The sequence below is a fragment of the Mchenga conophoros genome, linkage group LG5, assembly GCF_057382185.1.
Source record: "Mchenga conophoros isolate Kocher_MC1m ecotype Shallow Benthic linkage group LG5, M_conophoros_male_GT1.1, whole genome shotgun sequence".
In the NCBI taxonomy this organism is placed as follows: domain Eukaryota; kingdom Metazoa; phylum Chordata; class Actinopteri; order Cichliformes; family Cichlidae; genus Mchenga; species Mchenga conophoros.
This window is the reverse complement of record NC_140530.1, coordinates 2,075,210-2,089,313: the sequence shown is the minus strand read 5'-3', so window position 1 is coordinate 2,089,313 and position 14,104 is coordinate 2,075,210. Positions and strand designations below refer to the sequence as shown.

Here is a 14,104-nt window from a genome sequence, read left to right as displayed (position 1 = left end):
TGGGAATCTTGTTAAAGTTGAGGGTCGAATGGATTCCAGTCAGTATCAGCAGATTCTCAAGAATCAATGACAAAGTTGAAGTTGCGCCAGGGCTGGATATTTCAAAATGACAACGACCCTAAACACTGTTCAAAATCAGGCAGAGGATCAAGTACAACGTTCTGGAATGACCATCTCAGTCCCCAGACCTGAATATTATTGAAAATCTATAGTGTGACTTAAAGCGGGCTGTCCATGCTCGGAAACCATCAAACCTGACTGAACTGGAGATGTTTTGTAAAGACGAAAGGTCCAAACTACCTTCAACCAGAATCCAGACTCTCAGCTATGAGAAGTGTTTGGAGGCGTTATTTCTGCAAAAGGAGGATCTACTAAATACTGATGTAATTTTTCTGTTGGGGTGCCCATATTTAGTTTAGGTAACTATTGCACACTTTCTGTAAATGCTATAAACTTCATTTCACTTCTCAAATATCATTGTGTTTGTCTGCTATATGATATATTTAAACGAAATTGCTGATCCAAACAACCAATGATTTATGATGGAAAATCATGAAAATTACCAAGGATGCACAAACTTTTGCATACCACTGTATTATGCTTTAGTTGTTTTAATTTTCATCTTTCCAGTGAAACAACAAACAATGCCAGTGTCAGTGGCAGTCGCAGTAGGACTGGTTGAAAGGTCTATACTGGAATTCTTTGATGCCTTCTCTTCTTGGTGACTTCCTGCTTGAGTGAATGCTGACGCATCTGGCTGCTGCTACTCAATGGTACATTTTCGATTATTTGGATTCAGATTTGAATCAACAGTGACATTCACACACACTCAGGACCAGATCAATCTCTGCCAGGGATTGATTTGTAATGATTGTCCTCAACATCTGCTACTCCAGCTAAATGTGCTCTGACATCTTATTCCCAGTGAGCTGCACTAGCTTAACTGTTTGGGCTATTTTAGCCTACCTGTTTGTCGCTCCGACCGGCTGTTTTTTTTTTCCTCCACATTGTCTAAGATGTGGGCCAAGATGTTTTTGAGCTGGTCGGCACTATTCTGGATTCTCCTGACACTCGTCCACCATCCTACGGCTGGACTGTTCCGCTATACTGCCGCTGAGCTCCTGCGCCTTCACGACCAGCTGTCGCTCCCATCGCCGGCAGAGCTCCACTACCGCCTAGACATCATTTTCCAGCCTCACTGGAGATATATCCATCGTGGGTCCCGCAGGATTTTCCTCAACTCCAGTGGAATCAAATCATTTTGGCCTGCTACTCGCCGCCCTCGCAGGAACTCTGATCGGGCTGTCAACCACCGATCTCTAGCCCACCTCACCAGAGCACCCACTATGATTAGCAAAAAAGGAAATACTCCACTCAACTTCGGTCTTCTAAACATCCGCTCACTGACAAGTAAGGGACCTCTCATCCAAGACCTCCTATCTGACTGTATGTTTGACGTTTTCTGTTTAACTGAAACCTGGCAACAACCTGATGACTTTTCTCATCTAAATGAATCTAGTCCTCCGGGGTTTGTTTACTTTTCTAAACCTCACTGCTCAGGTTGTGGGGGTGGTCTCGCGGTCATTTTTCGCCAGCACTTGAAAGTCCTGCCAGTAAATGTTGATACCTTTAGTTCCCTACAGTGCCTTGCATGTGAGCTGACTGGACCTATTCCCACCATCATACACAGCAAATCCAGCATGTCCAAATTAACACTGTCGGATTTGATTTCAACACTATTAAAGTGTCTATATGGGTCCACACCAGAGAGTGTTAATTTAACTCTTTTTGGAGAGTTGGTACGTTAACTCTGATTTAGTGTTAAACACCAAATCTGTCTGGAGTTAATAATTTAACACTTGGTGTTAAGAGTTTATATATTAACTCTCAAAGAGTATTTTAGTTTAACTACGTAAGAGTTATCTTCTAATTCATTCTAAAAAGCAGGAATTTTACTGTTCTGAACTTCTAGAAATTTCTTTTGGAAATAAACATTTACTAAAAAGACGCAATGGTTTTTGAAAAACATTTATTCTGAACTGTGCACCACAATTTCAAAACATTTTCTGAAAGATGTAACAGTGTACATGTTCTCACTTTCATTAGAATTTTGTTTATCAAAAGGTCTGACATAGGTGAGCTGGTAAATGCAAATAACAGCATTCTCATCACTTATTTCTTCAATACAATATGCATGTCCTTCATTCATCCCTTTGTGGAACTTCAACGCACTTCTGCTCTCCCCCATATTCCATCTTCACAAGCATATCCTGTGCGGAGATTGAATAAAAATTAGTTGACACTAATTAATGGTACAAATAATCCAGTAAACAATTGCAGCACAGAAAAAAAAAGGAATCCTCTTTGAGCCATTACTTGTGTAAAGTATTTTCCCAAAAGACAAAGACACAGGCAACAGGTAATACTGAACTAAATGTAAAACCTCAACCTTTTTAATTTTTACCTAAACCGTGTGCACAAAACTCTGGAGGGATCTATGCTAACGTAGAATCCAGTCAGGACGTCAGCTACTGCTGTTTGCTCGTTTTTTTTTATGGGCGATCGTTTTCAGGCTTCAAGCAGCACCATTATACCAACATTTCACATTCTAGACATTGTTTTAGGTGTATTTGACCAAAAGTTTGACTGAAAATTCACATGCAAGCTTTTTTTCAAGGCTGTGGTATTTGCCCGCAAACAATACCTTTCAGCTAGCTAAAACAGAATATTATGCTATCAGCGAGCAACATGGCTAATGCCTTTCACACAGCTTTGTCTCAACTCCAAAGAGCCACAGAAGTAAAAGCTAATAACAATAATTGAAACAATCTTTGAAAAAATGACTTACCAAGCATGGCAAACAACTCAAATATGTAGAGCAAAATGTTCTGAAACGGCTTCACTTCAGCTTCGATTGGAGCCGTGCTGGGGGCGGAGTCTGTGAATTTACTCTGTTGGTGTCATAGCCCCTCTAGGAGTTCAGAGTTAAGAGGTCAAGAGTTAATGTTTCCATTGTAACACCTCCAGATTTGACAGAGAAACACTCATTTTTAACACTCGATTTTAACTACTATCATTTTACATTAAAAGAGTTACATTAAAAGAATGTGACTCTACTTAGAGTAAAATTAACTCTACTTTTGCAAGAAGACTATTAACACCAAAACATTTAACACTTTTGAATTTGCTGTGTAGCTACTGTATACCGCCCCCTCAAACCTAACCCTGTCTTCCTCAGTGACTTTGCTAATCTACTAGCCCATCTTTCATCTCTCTCCCCAAATGTGATCTTGGTGGGAGATTTCAACATTCATATGGATAATAATGACCTTCTGCTCACCAGAGACTTTTCCTCCTGTCTCGAGGGCTTTGGATTTAAACAATTTATTGACTTTCCCACTCACTCCAAAGGACATACCTTGGACTTGATCTGCTGTTCTGGTCTTACTCCCTCAAATCTTTCTGCTGCTGAAATTCCCATAACTGACCATTTCCTTTCATTTAACTTCACTCTCAGCTGCTCTTCTGTCAACCCGTCTCATCTCGTTCCGCGACATCAAGAACATTGATTGGACAATATTCAGAATCCAGACTTCTATTCTACTCCTGATAATTTGTTGTTATATTATAATAATTGTTTACTCAATGTCCTTGATTCACTGGCTCCTGTAAAAACTCACTCCGTTTCCTTCGCTCGCACTGCTCCTTGGTTTACCTCTGACCTCCGAGCATTGAATGCCAAAGCTCAGCAGCTTGAGTGTAAATATAAGAAATCTTGTTTAATCATTGATGTAGAAATCTACAAATACCACGTACTTCAGTATAAAGACTCCATCAACAAGGCCAAACAAAGTTTCTACTCAGGTATTATCAGTTCTTATGAGGGCAACGCAAGGATTTTGTTTTCGGTTCTCAACAAACTAATTCAACCCCCAACGCTTTACCACCACACTTCTCTTCTTCTGAAACCTGTAACTCCTTGATGCTTCTTCTGGACTACAAAAATCAATAACATCCACCAGCAACTCTCACTAGCTACTTGGGGTGGCTGTAGCTCAGGTGGCAGAGCAGGTCAGCCATGAATAAGAAGGTCGGTGGTTCGATCCCAGGCTGCCTCCTGGCTGCATGCCAAATATCCTTGGGCAAGATACTAACCCCATGTTTGCCTACTGGTGGTGGTCAGAGGGCCCGGTGGCGCCAGTGTCCGGCAGCCTCGCCTCTGTCAGTGCGCCCCACGGCAATGACAATGTAGCTTGCCAGTGTGTGAATGGGTGAATGAGTGAATGTAGTGTAAAGCGTTTTGGGGTCCTTAGGGACTGAGTAAAGCGCTTTACAAAATGCAGGCCATTTACCATTTAACTCTGTTGAAATGTTGTGTCTACGCCCTCTCCAGAACCGTTTCTCTATTTTGAGCCGTTTTCCACTTTTCATCTTCCTGATTTATCTGATATTTTTGAGTTTATATGCAAATCAAAGCCTGCCACATGTCATCTTGACCCTATGCCTACAGGGCTTGTGAAATCCTGCCTCTCTTCCTTACTCCCACTCATCTTTGCTATCTTCCACTCTTCACTCACCATTGGTATCGTTCCCTCCTTATTCAAGATTGCTTCAGTCTCTCCCATACTGAAAAAACCTTCTTTAGATCCTAACAACTTTAACAACCTCCGTCCGATTTCTAATCTACCCTTCATCTCTAAAATACTCAAAAAAGTAGTTGCAGTTCAACTTCATTCACACCTGGTTAATAATAACATCTACAACAGATTTCAATCTGGTTTTCGTTCATGTCACAGTACAGAAACTGCTTTACTTAAAGTCACTAACGATCTTCTAATCGGAGCTGACTCTGGTCTACTCAGCATTCTCGTCCTTTTGGATCTGAGCTCAGCCTTCGACACCATCTCTCACTCTGTCCTTCTAAGCAGACTTTCCTCTCTCGGCATCTCTGACACACCGCTAGCCTGGATTCAATCATATCTCCTTGACTGCTCCCAGTTTATTCAACTGAAATCAATCCACTTACGTCTTTTCCCGGTCACTTCTGGTGTACCCCAAGGTTCAGTCTTAGGCCCTCTTCTCTTCAGAATATACATCTTCCCTCTAGGTTCCATTTTCCGCAAATTTGATCTACTCTTTTTGCTGATGACACCCAGTTATATCTCTCCTGCAGACCTGATTCCTTCCTCCCACCTTCTTCCCTCACAGAATATCTATCCAAATTAAAATCCTGGTTTAGCTCTAATTTTCTAAAGCTCAATGAGAATAAAACTGAAATCTCCTTATTGGCACCAAATCCAACCTTTTGAAGGCAAATCATTTCTCACTCACTATCAACTCCACAGCTTTCACTTCTCCTTAAGGTTAAGAGCCTCGGTGTTATCTAGACAGTTCACTTTCCTATAAATCTCACATCAATAATCTCACCCGTTCTGCCTGTTTCCATCTACGTAACATTAACAGATTGCTTCCTTCTCTTTCCACCCAGTCTACGTCCATTCTTGTCCACAGTCTTGTTACCTCCCGTATTGACTACTGCAATTCTCTTTTGCATGGTCTCCCCCAAAAATCCCTCCATAAGCTTCAGCTGGTTCAGAACTCTGCTAGCACATCACCCCTGTTCTTCAGGAACTTCACTGGCTCGCAGTGAAATTACAGATAATATACTAACTTCTTCTGCTCACCTTCATAACCTCGCACCTCCTTACCTATCTGACCTGTTAAGCACTACCTTTTCTGCCCACTCACTTCGACCTTCTTCTATCCAGCTTGCTGTACCTTCCTTCCGCCTCACCACCATGGGAAGCAGAGCTTTCAGCTGCTCTGCTCCCAGGCTGTGGCATTCTCTGCCCCCAAATATAAGAAACATTGGTTCTCTCCCCCAGTTTAAATCTCAACTCAAAACCCATCTGTTCAAATCTGCATATTCACTGTGAACACACTGTTTGTTAATTTTATCTTGTGCTTTTGTTTTATTGTTCTTCATTGTGTCATTGTTCTATTATGTGTTTTATCCTATTGTACAGTGTCCTTGAAAGGTGCTTTATAAATAAAGTTATTTATTATTATTTGTATTATTATTATTATTTGTATTTTCCTCAAGAGCACCATGTTTGAGACGGGATGTGCTTGATACAGTGCAGCCCTGGCATATAGTCACACATATATGATATATACAGTGGGGCAAAAAAGTATTTAGTCAGCCACCGATTGTGCAAGTTCCCCCACTTAAAATGATGACAGAGGTCAGTAATTTGCACCAGAGGTACACTTCAACTGTGAGAGACAGAATGTGAAAAAAAAATCCATGAATTCACATGGTAGGATTTGTAAAGAATTTATTCGTAAATCAGGGTGGAAAATAAGTATTTGGTCACCTCAAACAAGGAAAATCTCTGGCTCTCACAGACCTGTAACGTCTTCTGTAAGAAGCTTTTCTGTCCCCCACTCGTTACCTGTATGAATGGCACCTGTTTGAACTCATCATCTGTATAAAAGACACCTGTCCACAGCCTCAAACAGTCAGACTCCAAACTCCGCCATGGCCAAGACCAAAGAGCTTTCGAAGGACACCAGGAAAAGTATGGTAGACCTGCACCAGACTGGGAAGAGTGAATCTACAATAGGCAAGCAGCTTGGTGTGAAAAAATCAACTGTGGGAGCAATCATCAGAAAATGGAAGACATACAAGACCACTGATAATCTCCCTCGATCTGGGGCTCCACGCAAGATCTCATCCCTTGGGGTCAAAATGATCATGAGAACAGTGAGCAAAGATCCCAGAACCACACGGGGGGACCTGGTGAATGACCTGCAGAGAGCTGGGACCAAAGTAACAAAGGTCACCATCAGTAACACACTACAACGGCAGGGAATCAAATCCCGCAGTGCCAGACGTGTTCCGCTGCTGAAGCCAGTGCATGTCCAGGCCCGTCTGAAGTTTGCCAGAGAGCACATGGATGATACAGCAGAGGATTGGGAGAATGTCATGTGGTCAGATGAAACCAAAGTAGAACTTTTTGGTATAAACTCAACTCGTCGTGTTTGGAGGAAGAAGAATACTGAGTTGCATCCCAAGAACACCATACCTACTGTGAAGCATGGGGGTGCAAACATCATGCTATGGGGCTGTTTTTCTGCCAAGGGGACAGGACGACTGATCCGTGTTAAGGACAGAATGAATGGGGCCATGTATCGTGAGATTTTGAGCCAAAACCTCCTTCCATCAGTGAGAACTTTGAAGATGAAACGAGGCTGGGTCTTCCAACATGACAATGATCCAAAACACACCGCCCGGGCAACAAAGGAGTGGCTCCGTAAGAAGCATTTGAAAGTCCTGGAGTGGCCTAGCCAGTCTCCAGACCTCAACCCCATAGAAAATCTGTGGCGGGAGTTGAAAGTCCGTGTTGCTCGGCGACAGCCCCAAAACATCACTGCTCTCGAGAAGATCTGCATGGAGGAATGGGCCAAAATACCAGCTACTGTGTGTGCAAACCTGGTAAAGACCTATAGTAAACGTTTGACCTCTGTTATTGCCAACAAAGGTTATGTTACAAAGTATTGAGTTGTATTTTTGTTATTGACCAAATACTTATTTTCCACCTTGATTTACGAATAAATTCTTTACAAATCCTACCATGTGGATTCATGGATTTTTTTTTCACATTCTGTCTCTCACAGTTGAAGTGTACCTTCATTTTAGGTGGGGGAACTTGCACAATCGGTGGCTGACTAAATACTTTTTTGCCCCACTGTATGTTTGACTAATCCTTGTGATGAATTAGGCTGAAACTGATATGTTTGAATTCATTGTTTGGTTTTCACTGTTCCTCCTAAACAGTGGATTTCTAGAAAATACTTGTTGGGGGGGCCAGGTAGGGGCACAGATTTGGAGAAGGGTGGCAGATGTAATTGGCAGATAATGTAAAACAAAACAAATTCTACCAACCATTAACCATAATTCAATAACCCTATAAACCTAATAACCGAATGCGCTTTTAACTCTTATTAGAATGAGATTTTAACCACTACGGTTTTTAGATACTGTGTTGATAAAGTACAAGAGATACAATCAGTGCTCTGTCAGTGTTTATTCAGCATTCAAGGACAGCAATATTTGCATAGCATTTTTACTGACATGTAGTGCACATATGTTTTGGGAAAAACATTTTTGAATATTAAAATACAAACATTTTTAGCATACAATTGGCAAATTAGCCAATGCCAATGCAAAACTTTATCTGCCTATTAAAAAAAGACAACAACAACTTTCCTGATGTATGACCTTAACTAGAAGTCAGGGATGTCAGATTCTGGCTCTCATGGACCCCTATCCTGCACGTTTTAGATGTTACCTATACCAACATAGCCAGTTCAAATCAAATAATCCCCAAATGCCTATTTGTGCACGAGTCTGTAAACGATTCTTTAAATCAGCTGTGTTGAAGTATGGAAACATCTGAAACCGGGAGGACAGGAGCCTTGAGAACCAGAACTGCACATTCCTGCATTGAACATGGCACAGGGGTGATTTACACTCTATTCATAACATGGAGCTGGCAGATAGGAGAGTAATGAGAGAAATTAGCTAGACCGCACAGTGTAGTGTAAGTGCTGCCTCATGGTAAACTTTGGTAATATTGATGTATAAAGAACAACACTGGCTGATGATGAAGTACAGTCAGCTGGCATGGTGACACTGCCAGTATTAACCTGCAACCAAATCTGCAGCTCCACACAGCAATGTTACGACTTGGATTATATCCTATAACTCATAACTCTTATGTTAGCTCCCCTCAGTAGCCTACTGTCTGAAGTATTCGACGGTTGCACTAATTCTTTAAGTGTTATTTTTTCCTTGGTATTCTAATTTCACCGAAGTTTACTAAGCTCAACAAACTTAATATTACTTCCCGGGACATTTATTCTCTCCTCATTTTCTTTTGCCGAAAAATTGTTTTCTGCTGTGCCGTCTTTCGTGCTTGGCTCTCCTTCCTTTGCTAACGTGATGCTCATAGTGCACAAGCCAATGCTGCATTCACTTACACTCGGATATCTGAGCTTCACTGTGAAAACATAATCGTACATTTGATATTTGATTGAATTTTATTGTTTTAGCTTCGGGGTGGCACCTGGGGTGGCCAGTCTGGTTGGGAGGGTGGCGCTGGACACGCCACAGCTCCTAAGAATCACTGAAATATTGTCTTATTTTAACAGTGCTTATTTTAAACACTTACTTTTCTGTTTGCTAACTGTACTGTATATGGAGTGACATTATTACACATTATGTACATCAGTTCCACTTAAGGTAGCAGAGAAACAGGTTTTGCTATAAATGACTTGTGGGCAGTGCATTAAAAACAGATTCTGTGCTATAGTCCAGAGTGTGGCCTTAGTGTTAATTTCCAGCATGGAACATCTGAAGCCATCAGTTCTGAACATGTACTCCACATCTCTTCCATTACGTCCCAGCAGGAAATGGTCCCATTCGCCCCTCATCGTGGTTAATGGTGGCTGAGTGGCTCTCAGGCTGCTCATATAATGACCTGTAATGCATAACCTCACCTACTGAGTCATTTTCTTCCCCTCTCAATCCTAATGTATGTTTGAGAGTCTGTTCCAAATTTGTCATTCAGTCCAATGTCTAATGGCCAAAAATAAAAAATAAAAAAATTAGGACAGGCAGATGGATGACACCAAGGTTGATGGAAGGCTGGTAATTTCTTGCTACAGATACCAAAACTTTCCTTCTCTTTATAGATGATGCTAAAAGAGGAAATCACATGTAAAGGAGGAAAATTTGTATTTATTTATTTGTATTCCTATATTCTCAGGAGGTGCTGCTGCCATGACCCAAACTGTGATATGTCATTTAATGAAGATTCCATTAATAGTCTTAGAAAAGTAAAATAGTACCAGCTGACCAGACATTGTCTATTCAGTTCAGTTCAATTCAGTTTTATTTATAAAATTAAATCACAACAATGGCCGCCTCAATGTGGTTTAAGGTAAAAACCCTGCAATAATACAAAAAAAGCAGAAAACCCCCCAACAATCATATGACCCCCTTTGAGTATTACTACATGCTCTAATATGCTGGTCAGCATGCTGTAATAAATTATTATAGTCAACAGTAGGGATGGGTATCGTTTAGGTTTTATCCGATACCAGTACCAAACCGGTACTTTTGAAACGGTGCCGGTGCTTAAACGGTGCTCGAACCGGTGCTTAAAGAATGGAGAACACAAACTTTGTCCAAAAACCTCTCATGTTCAGCTGTTTTTTTGTAAAAAGATAACAATGTTAGCCTTTTCTGCAGCTATAGGGCATATATGGCATCACTCTTGGCTGGAAGCAGTGCTTAATCAATGGAAAAAACACAAACTTTGTCCAAAAACCTCTCATGTTTAACTGTTTCCCACTTTTTCTTTGGTCATTTTAGCCTTTTTGGCCAGGGTGAAGGGAGTATCTGCCATCAAACAAGAAGACAGCCGCATGTAGCTATGATGATGTTTGCTAGTTCACCTTACATGCATTAATGTAATAACGTGGTTAGCCTACTCAACGTAAATTACACACGAACAACATTAAGCTACTCACGCAGAGAAGAACGGCTGCTGCTGCATCATCATCCTCATCATTTCTGCTACACTGGCAGGGCTAGGGGCCAGGACTCTCCTCTTCGGGTTTTTGGGGATGTTGCTAACTCCGGGTCCGATAACAGGCACCACACCCACAGTAGATGTGCTCGGTGTGAGGTCTCGCAGCAAGCTATCAAATACGGCGCATTTTTCGGCTTTTAAAAAAAACGCTATGCGTCGCCAGGTGTTTCATCAGATTCGAGGTGTTGCCTCCTTTGCACAGTATCACAGTATCAGCTTAAAGCACTTGTTGCAGGCTGCTGAGTTTGCATATTTTGCTGTGAAGTACAGCCAGACCTTGACCGCTTCGCCTTGGGCATTTTTAATCTGTAGCTCTGCTCTAAAAGAACGGACGTACCTGGACCCGCCTACTATCCTCAGAAACGTAAAGTGATTGGCTAGAATCTAAAGTGTATCACAGCTCAGGAAAAAAAAGCACCGAAATCAAGCACCGAAATGTGCGCTGCTTTTCGGTCTGGTTACTACCGTTTATGTCAGAACTGGTGCTATCATGGCACCGGATACCGGTACCCATCCCTAGTCAACAGTGTTCAACGCTGCACTGAGGTCTAGCAGGACAAGCACAGAGATGAGTCCACTGTCAGAGGCCATAAGAAGATCATTTGTAACCTTCACTAAAGTTGTTTCTGTGCTGTGATGAGCTCTAAAACCTGACTGAAACTCTTCAAATAAGCCATTCCTCTGCAGATGATCTGTTAGCTGTTTGACAACTACTCTTTCAAGGATGTTTGATATGAAAGGAAGGTTGGAGATTGGCCTATAATTAGCTAAGACTGCTGGGTCTAGAGATGCTTTTTGAGTAAAGGTTTAACTACAGCCAGCTTGAAGGCCTGTGGTACATAGCCGATCATTAGAGATAGGTTGATCACCTGATGAAGACCCTGGAGCGGTTGGTCCTGGCTCAGCTTCGGCGCCTAACAAGCTCATCACTGGACCCACTTCAGTTTGCCTACCAGCCTGGCATTGGAGCGGATGATGCCGTCATTCACCTCCTACATCGTTCCCTCGCTCACCTGGAGACCGCTGGAAGCACTGTGAGAATCATGTTCTTTGATTTCTCCAGTGCCTTCAACACCATTCTTCCCTCGGTTCTGAAGGACAAGCTGGAGAACTCTAGAGTGGACCATCACCTCACTACCTGGATTTTGGACTACCTCACCGACCGACCACAGTATGTGAGGACTCAGGGCTGTGTGTCGGACAGGGTCGTCTGCAGTACGGGGGCCCCACAGGGAACGGTTCTGGCTCCGTTCCTCTTCACCATCTACACTGCAGACTTCTCCCACAATTCCACCCAGTGCTTCCTGCAGAAGTTCTCTGATGACTCTGCAATAGTCGGCCTCATCACTGATGGGGACGACAAGGAGTACAGAGGACTGACTCAAGACTTTGTGGACTGGTGCCAGCTGAACTACCTCCAGATCAATGCCAGTAAAACCAAGGAGCTGGTGGTAGACTTCCGCAGGCACAAGCATTCTCCACTGCAACCACTGAACATCCAGGGTATGGACATTGAGGCTGTGGACAGCTACAGGTACCTTGGTGTCCATCTGAACAACAGACTGGACTGGACTCATAACTCAGACGCCCTCTACAGGAAAGGGCAGAGCAGGCTGTACCTGCTGCGGAGACTCAGGTCGTTTGGGGTGGAGGGCCCACTCCTGAAGACCTTCTATGACTCTGTGGTGGCTTCTGCTATCTTTTATGGTGTGGTCTGCTGGGGCGGCAGCATCTCTGCTGGGGACAGGAAGAGACTGAACAGGGTGATCCGAAGGGCCAGCTCTGTTCTAGGATGCCCTCTGGACCCAGTGGAGGTGGTGAGTGACAGGAGAATGGCGGCTAAGCTGTCATCCCTGTTGGACAACATCTCCCACCCCATGCAGCAGACTGTGACAGCACTGAGCAGCTCCTTCAGTGGAAGACTGCGGCACCCACGGTGTGGGACGGAGAGATTTCGCAGGTCTTTCCTCCCCACTGCTGTCAGACTCCATAATAAAGACTTTAACTGATCAAGCACACACATCCACACATGTGCAATAACACTAAGTGCAATAATCTTTTCTGGCATCGTTGTATTTTTACTCAGTTGTATATAGCATTCGTATTCTATTTTTATCTTATTGTATATTTTTATTCTATTTTATTCTACTGTATATAGTATATTATTTTATTCTATTCTGTACAGCTGTGTACTGTATTTATTCTTATTGTATTCTAATTTTTGCGTCATAACTTTTGCACTGTCCACTTCCTGCTGTGACAAAACAAATTTCCCACGTGTGGGACTAATAAAGGTTATCTTATCTTATCTTATCTTATCATATTTAAGATTGAAGCATTAATTAATTCTAGAAATGAGAGCTGCTCCATCTAAAGTGAGATGGATGCAGTCTCTCCTAAAAAGACCAGGTTTCCTCCAGAAAGTTTCCCAATTATCTATGAAGCCCACATCGTTCTTTGGGCACCACTCAGACAGCCAGCTATTTTAGGAGAACATGCAGCTAAACATGTCCCTCCTGGTCCGATTGGGGAGGGGACCAGAGAAAACCACAGTCCAACATTGTTTTGGCAAAGTTACATACAGTACCGATTCAATATTAAGATACAGGACTAAGTTGCTTTTAATGCGTTCAGGAGTATGACTGTGTGTGAATGGGTGAATGAGACATGCTGTATAAAGCACTTTGGTGCTCAAGTGGAGTAGAAAGGCACTGTATAAGAACAAGGCTGAAATTACTACTGCCAAATAAGTACTGCCATCTTTAATTGAGCAGACGTACCTTTCTGCTTATTTCTCTCAAGAGATATGGAAGCTGTCACACAAAGTGACATTTTGAAATGAAAAATATTCTAAAATACTCTTTTTTTTTAATTCCTTGTCTCTGCAAGTCCCATTAACACACCACCAGGGAAAGACCTCTGCTCGTCTCGTTTATCCACCACACAGAGTATGTGTTTCTCCCTCTCTGTGCACAGACACTCTTGCTTGGCATGACTGATGATCAGTGATTGTTCGCTATACAGCAACATCCTCAGCACTGTCGGCAGTTACTCTCAGAGGTTGGTAAACAAAAACAAAACTTTTTGGAAAGAAGTCAAAGGAAGTTCTTGAACAAAAGCGTTGCCTGCCTCATCTATCATTCATTCCATCTGACTGTATCCCTGAGGTGTTTGCTTTTACTGCTCGAAAAGGCCTAAAATCAGAATCAGAATCAGAATCAGAATACTTTATTGATCCCTGGGGGAAATTATTTTTTGTTACAGTGCTCCATTTTAAACCAACATTAAGACAAGACAGACAATACGCTAACTAAGAATAGTACAATATATACATATATATACATACATACATACATAAGTCACTTATAAATAAATATTTGGAAAAGAAACATGTGTAGTTGTAGCAGCAAACAGTGTGTTAAGTGGATGCGTTGTACAGGGAG

The 14,104-nt window shown here is 42.2% G+C and overlaps 1 protein-coding gene across 2 annotated transcripts in view; it reads left to right on the top strand.

Moving 5' to 3' along the window:
- fhit (fragile histidine triad diadenosine triphosphatase) overlaps positions 1-14,104 on the top strand; it is a 158,607-nt gene that overhangs the window by 29,501 nt on the left and 115,002 nt on the right. The window lies entirely within an intron of this gene.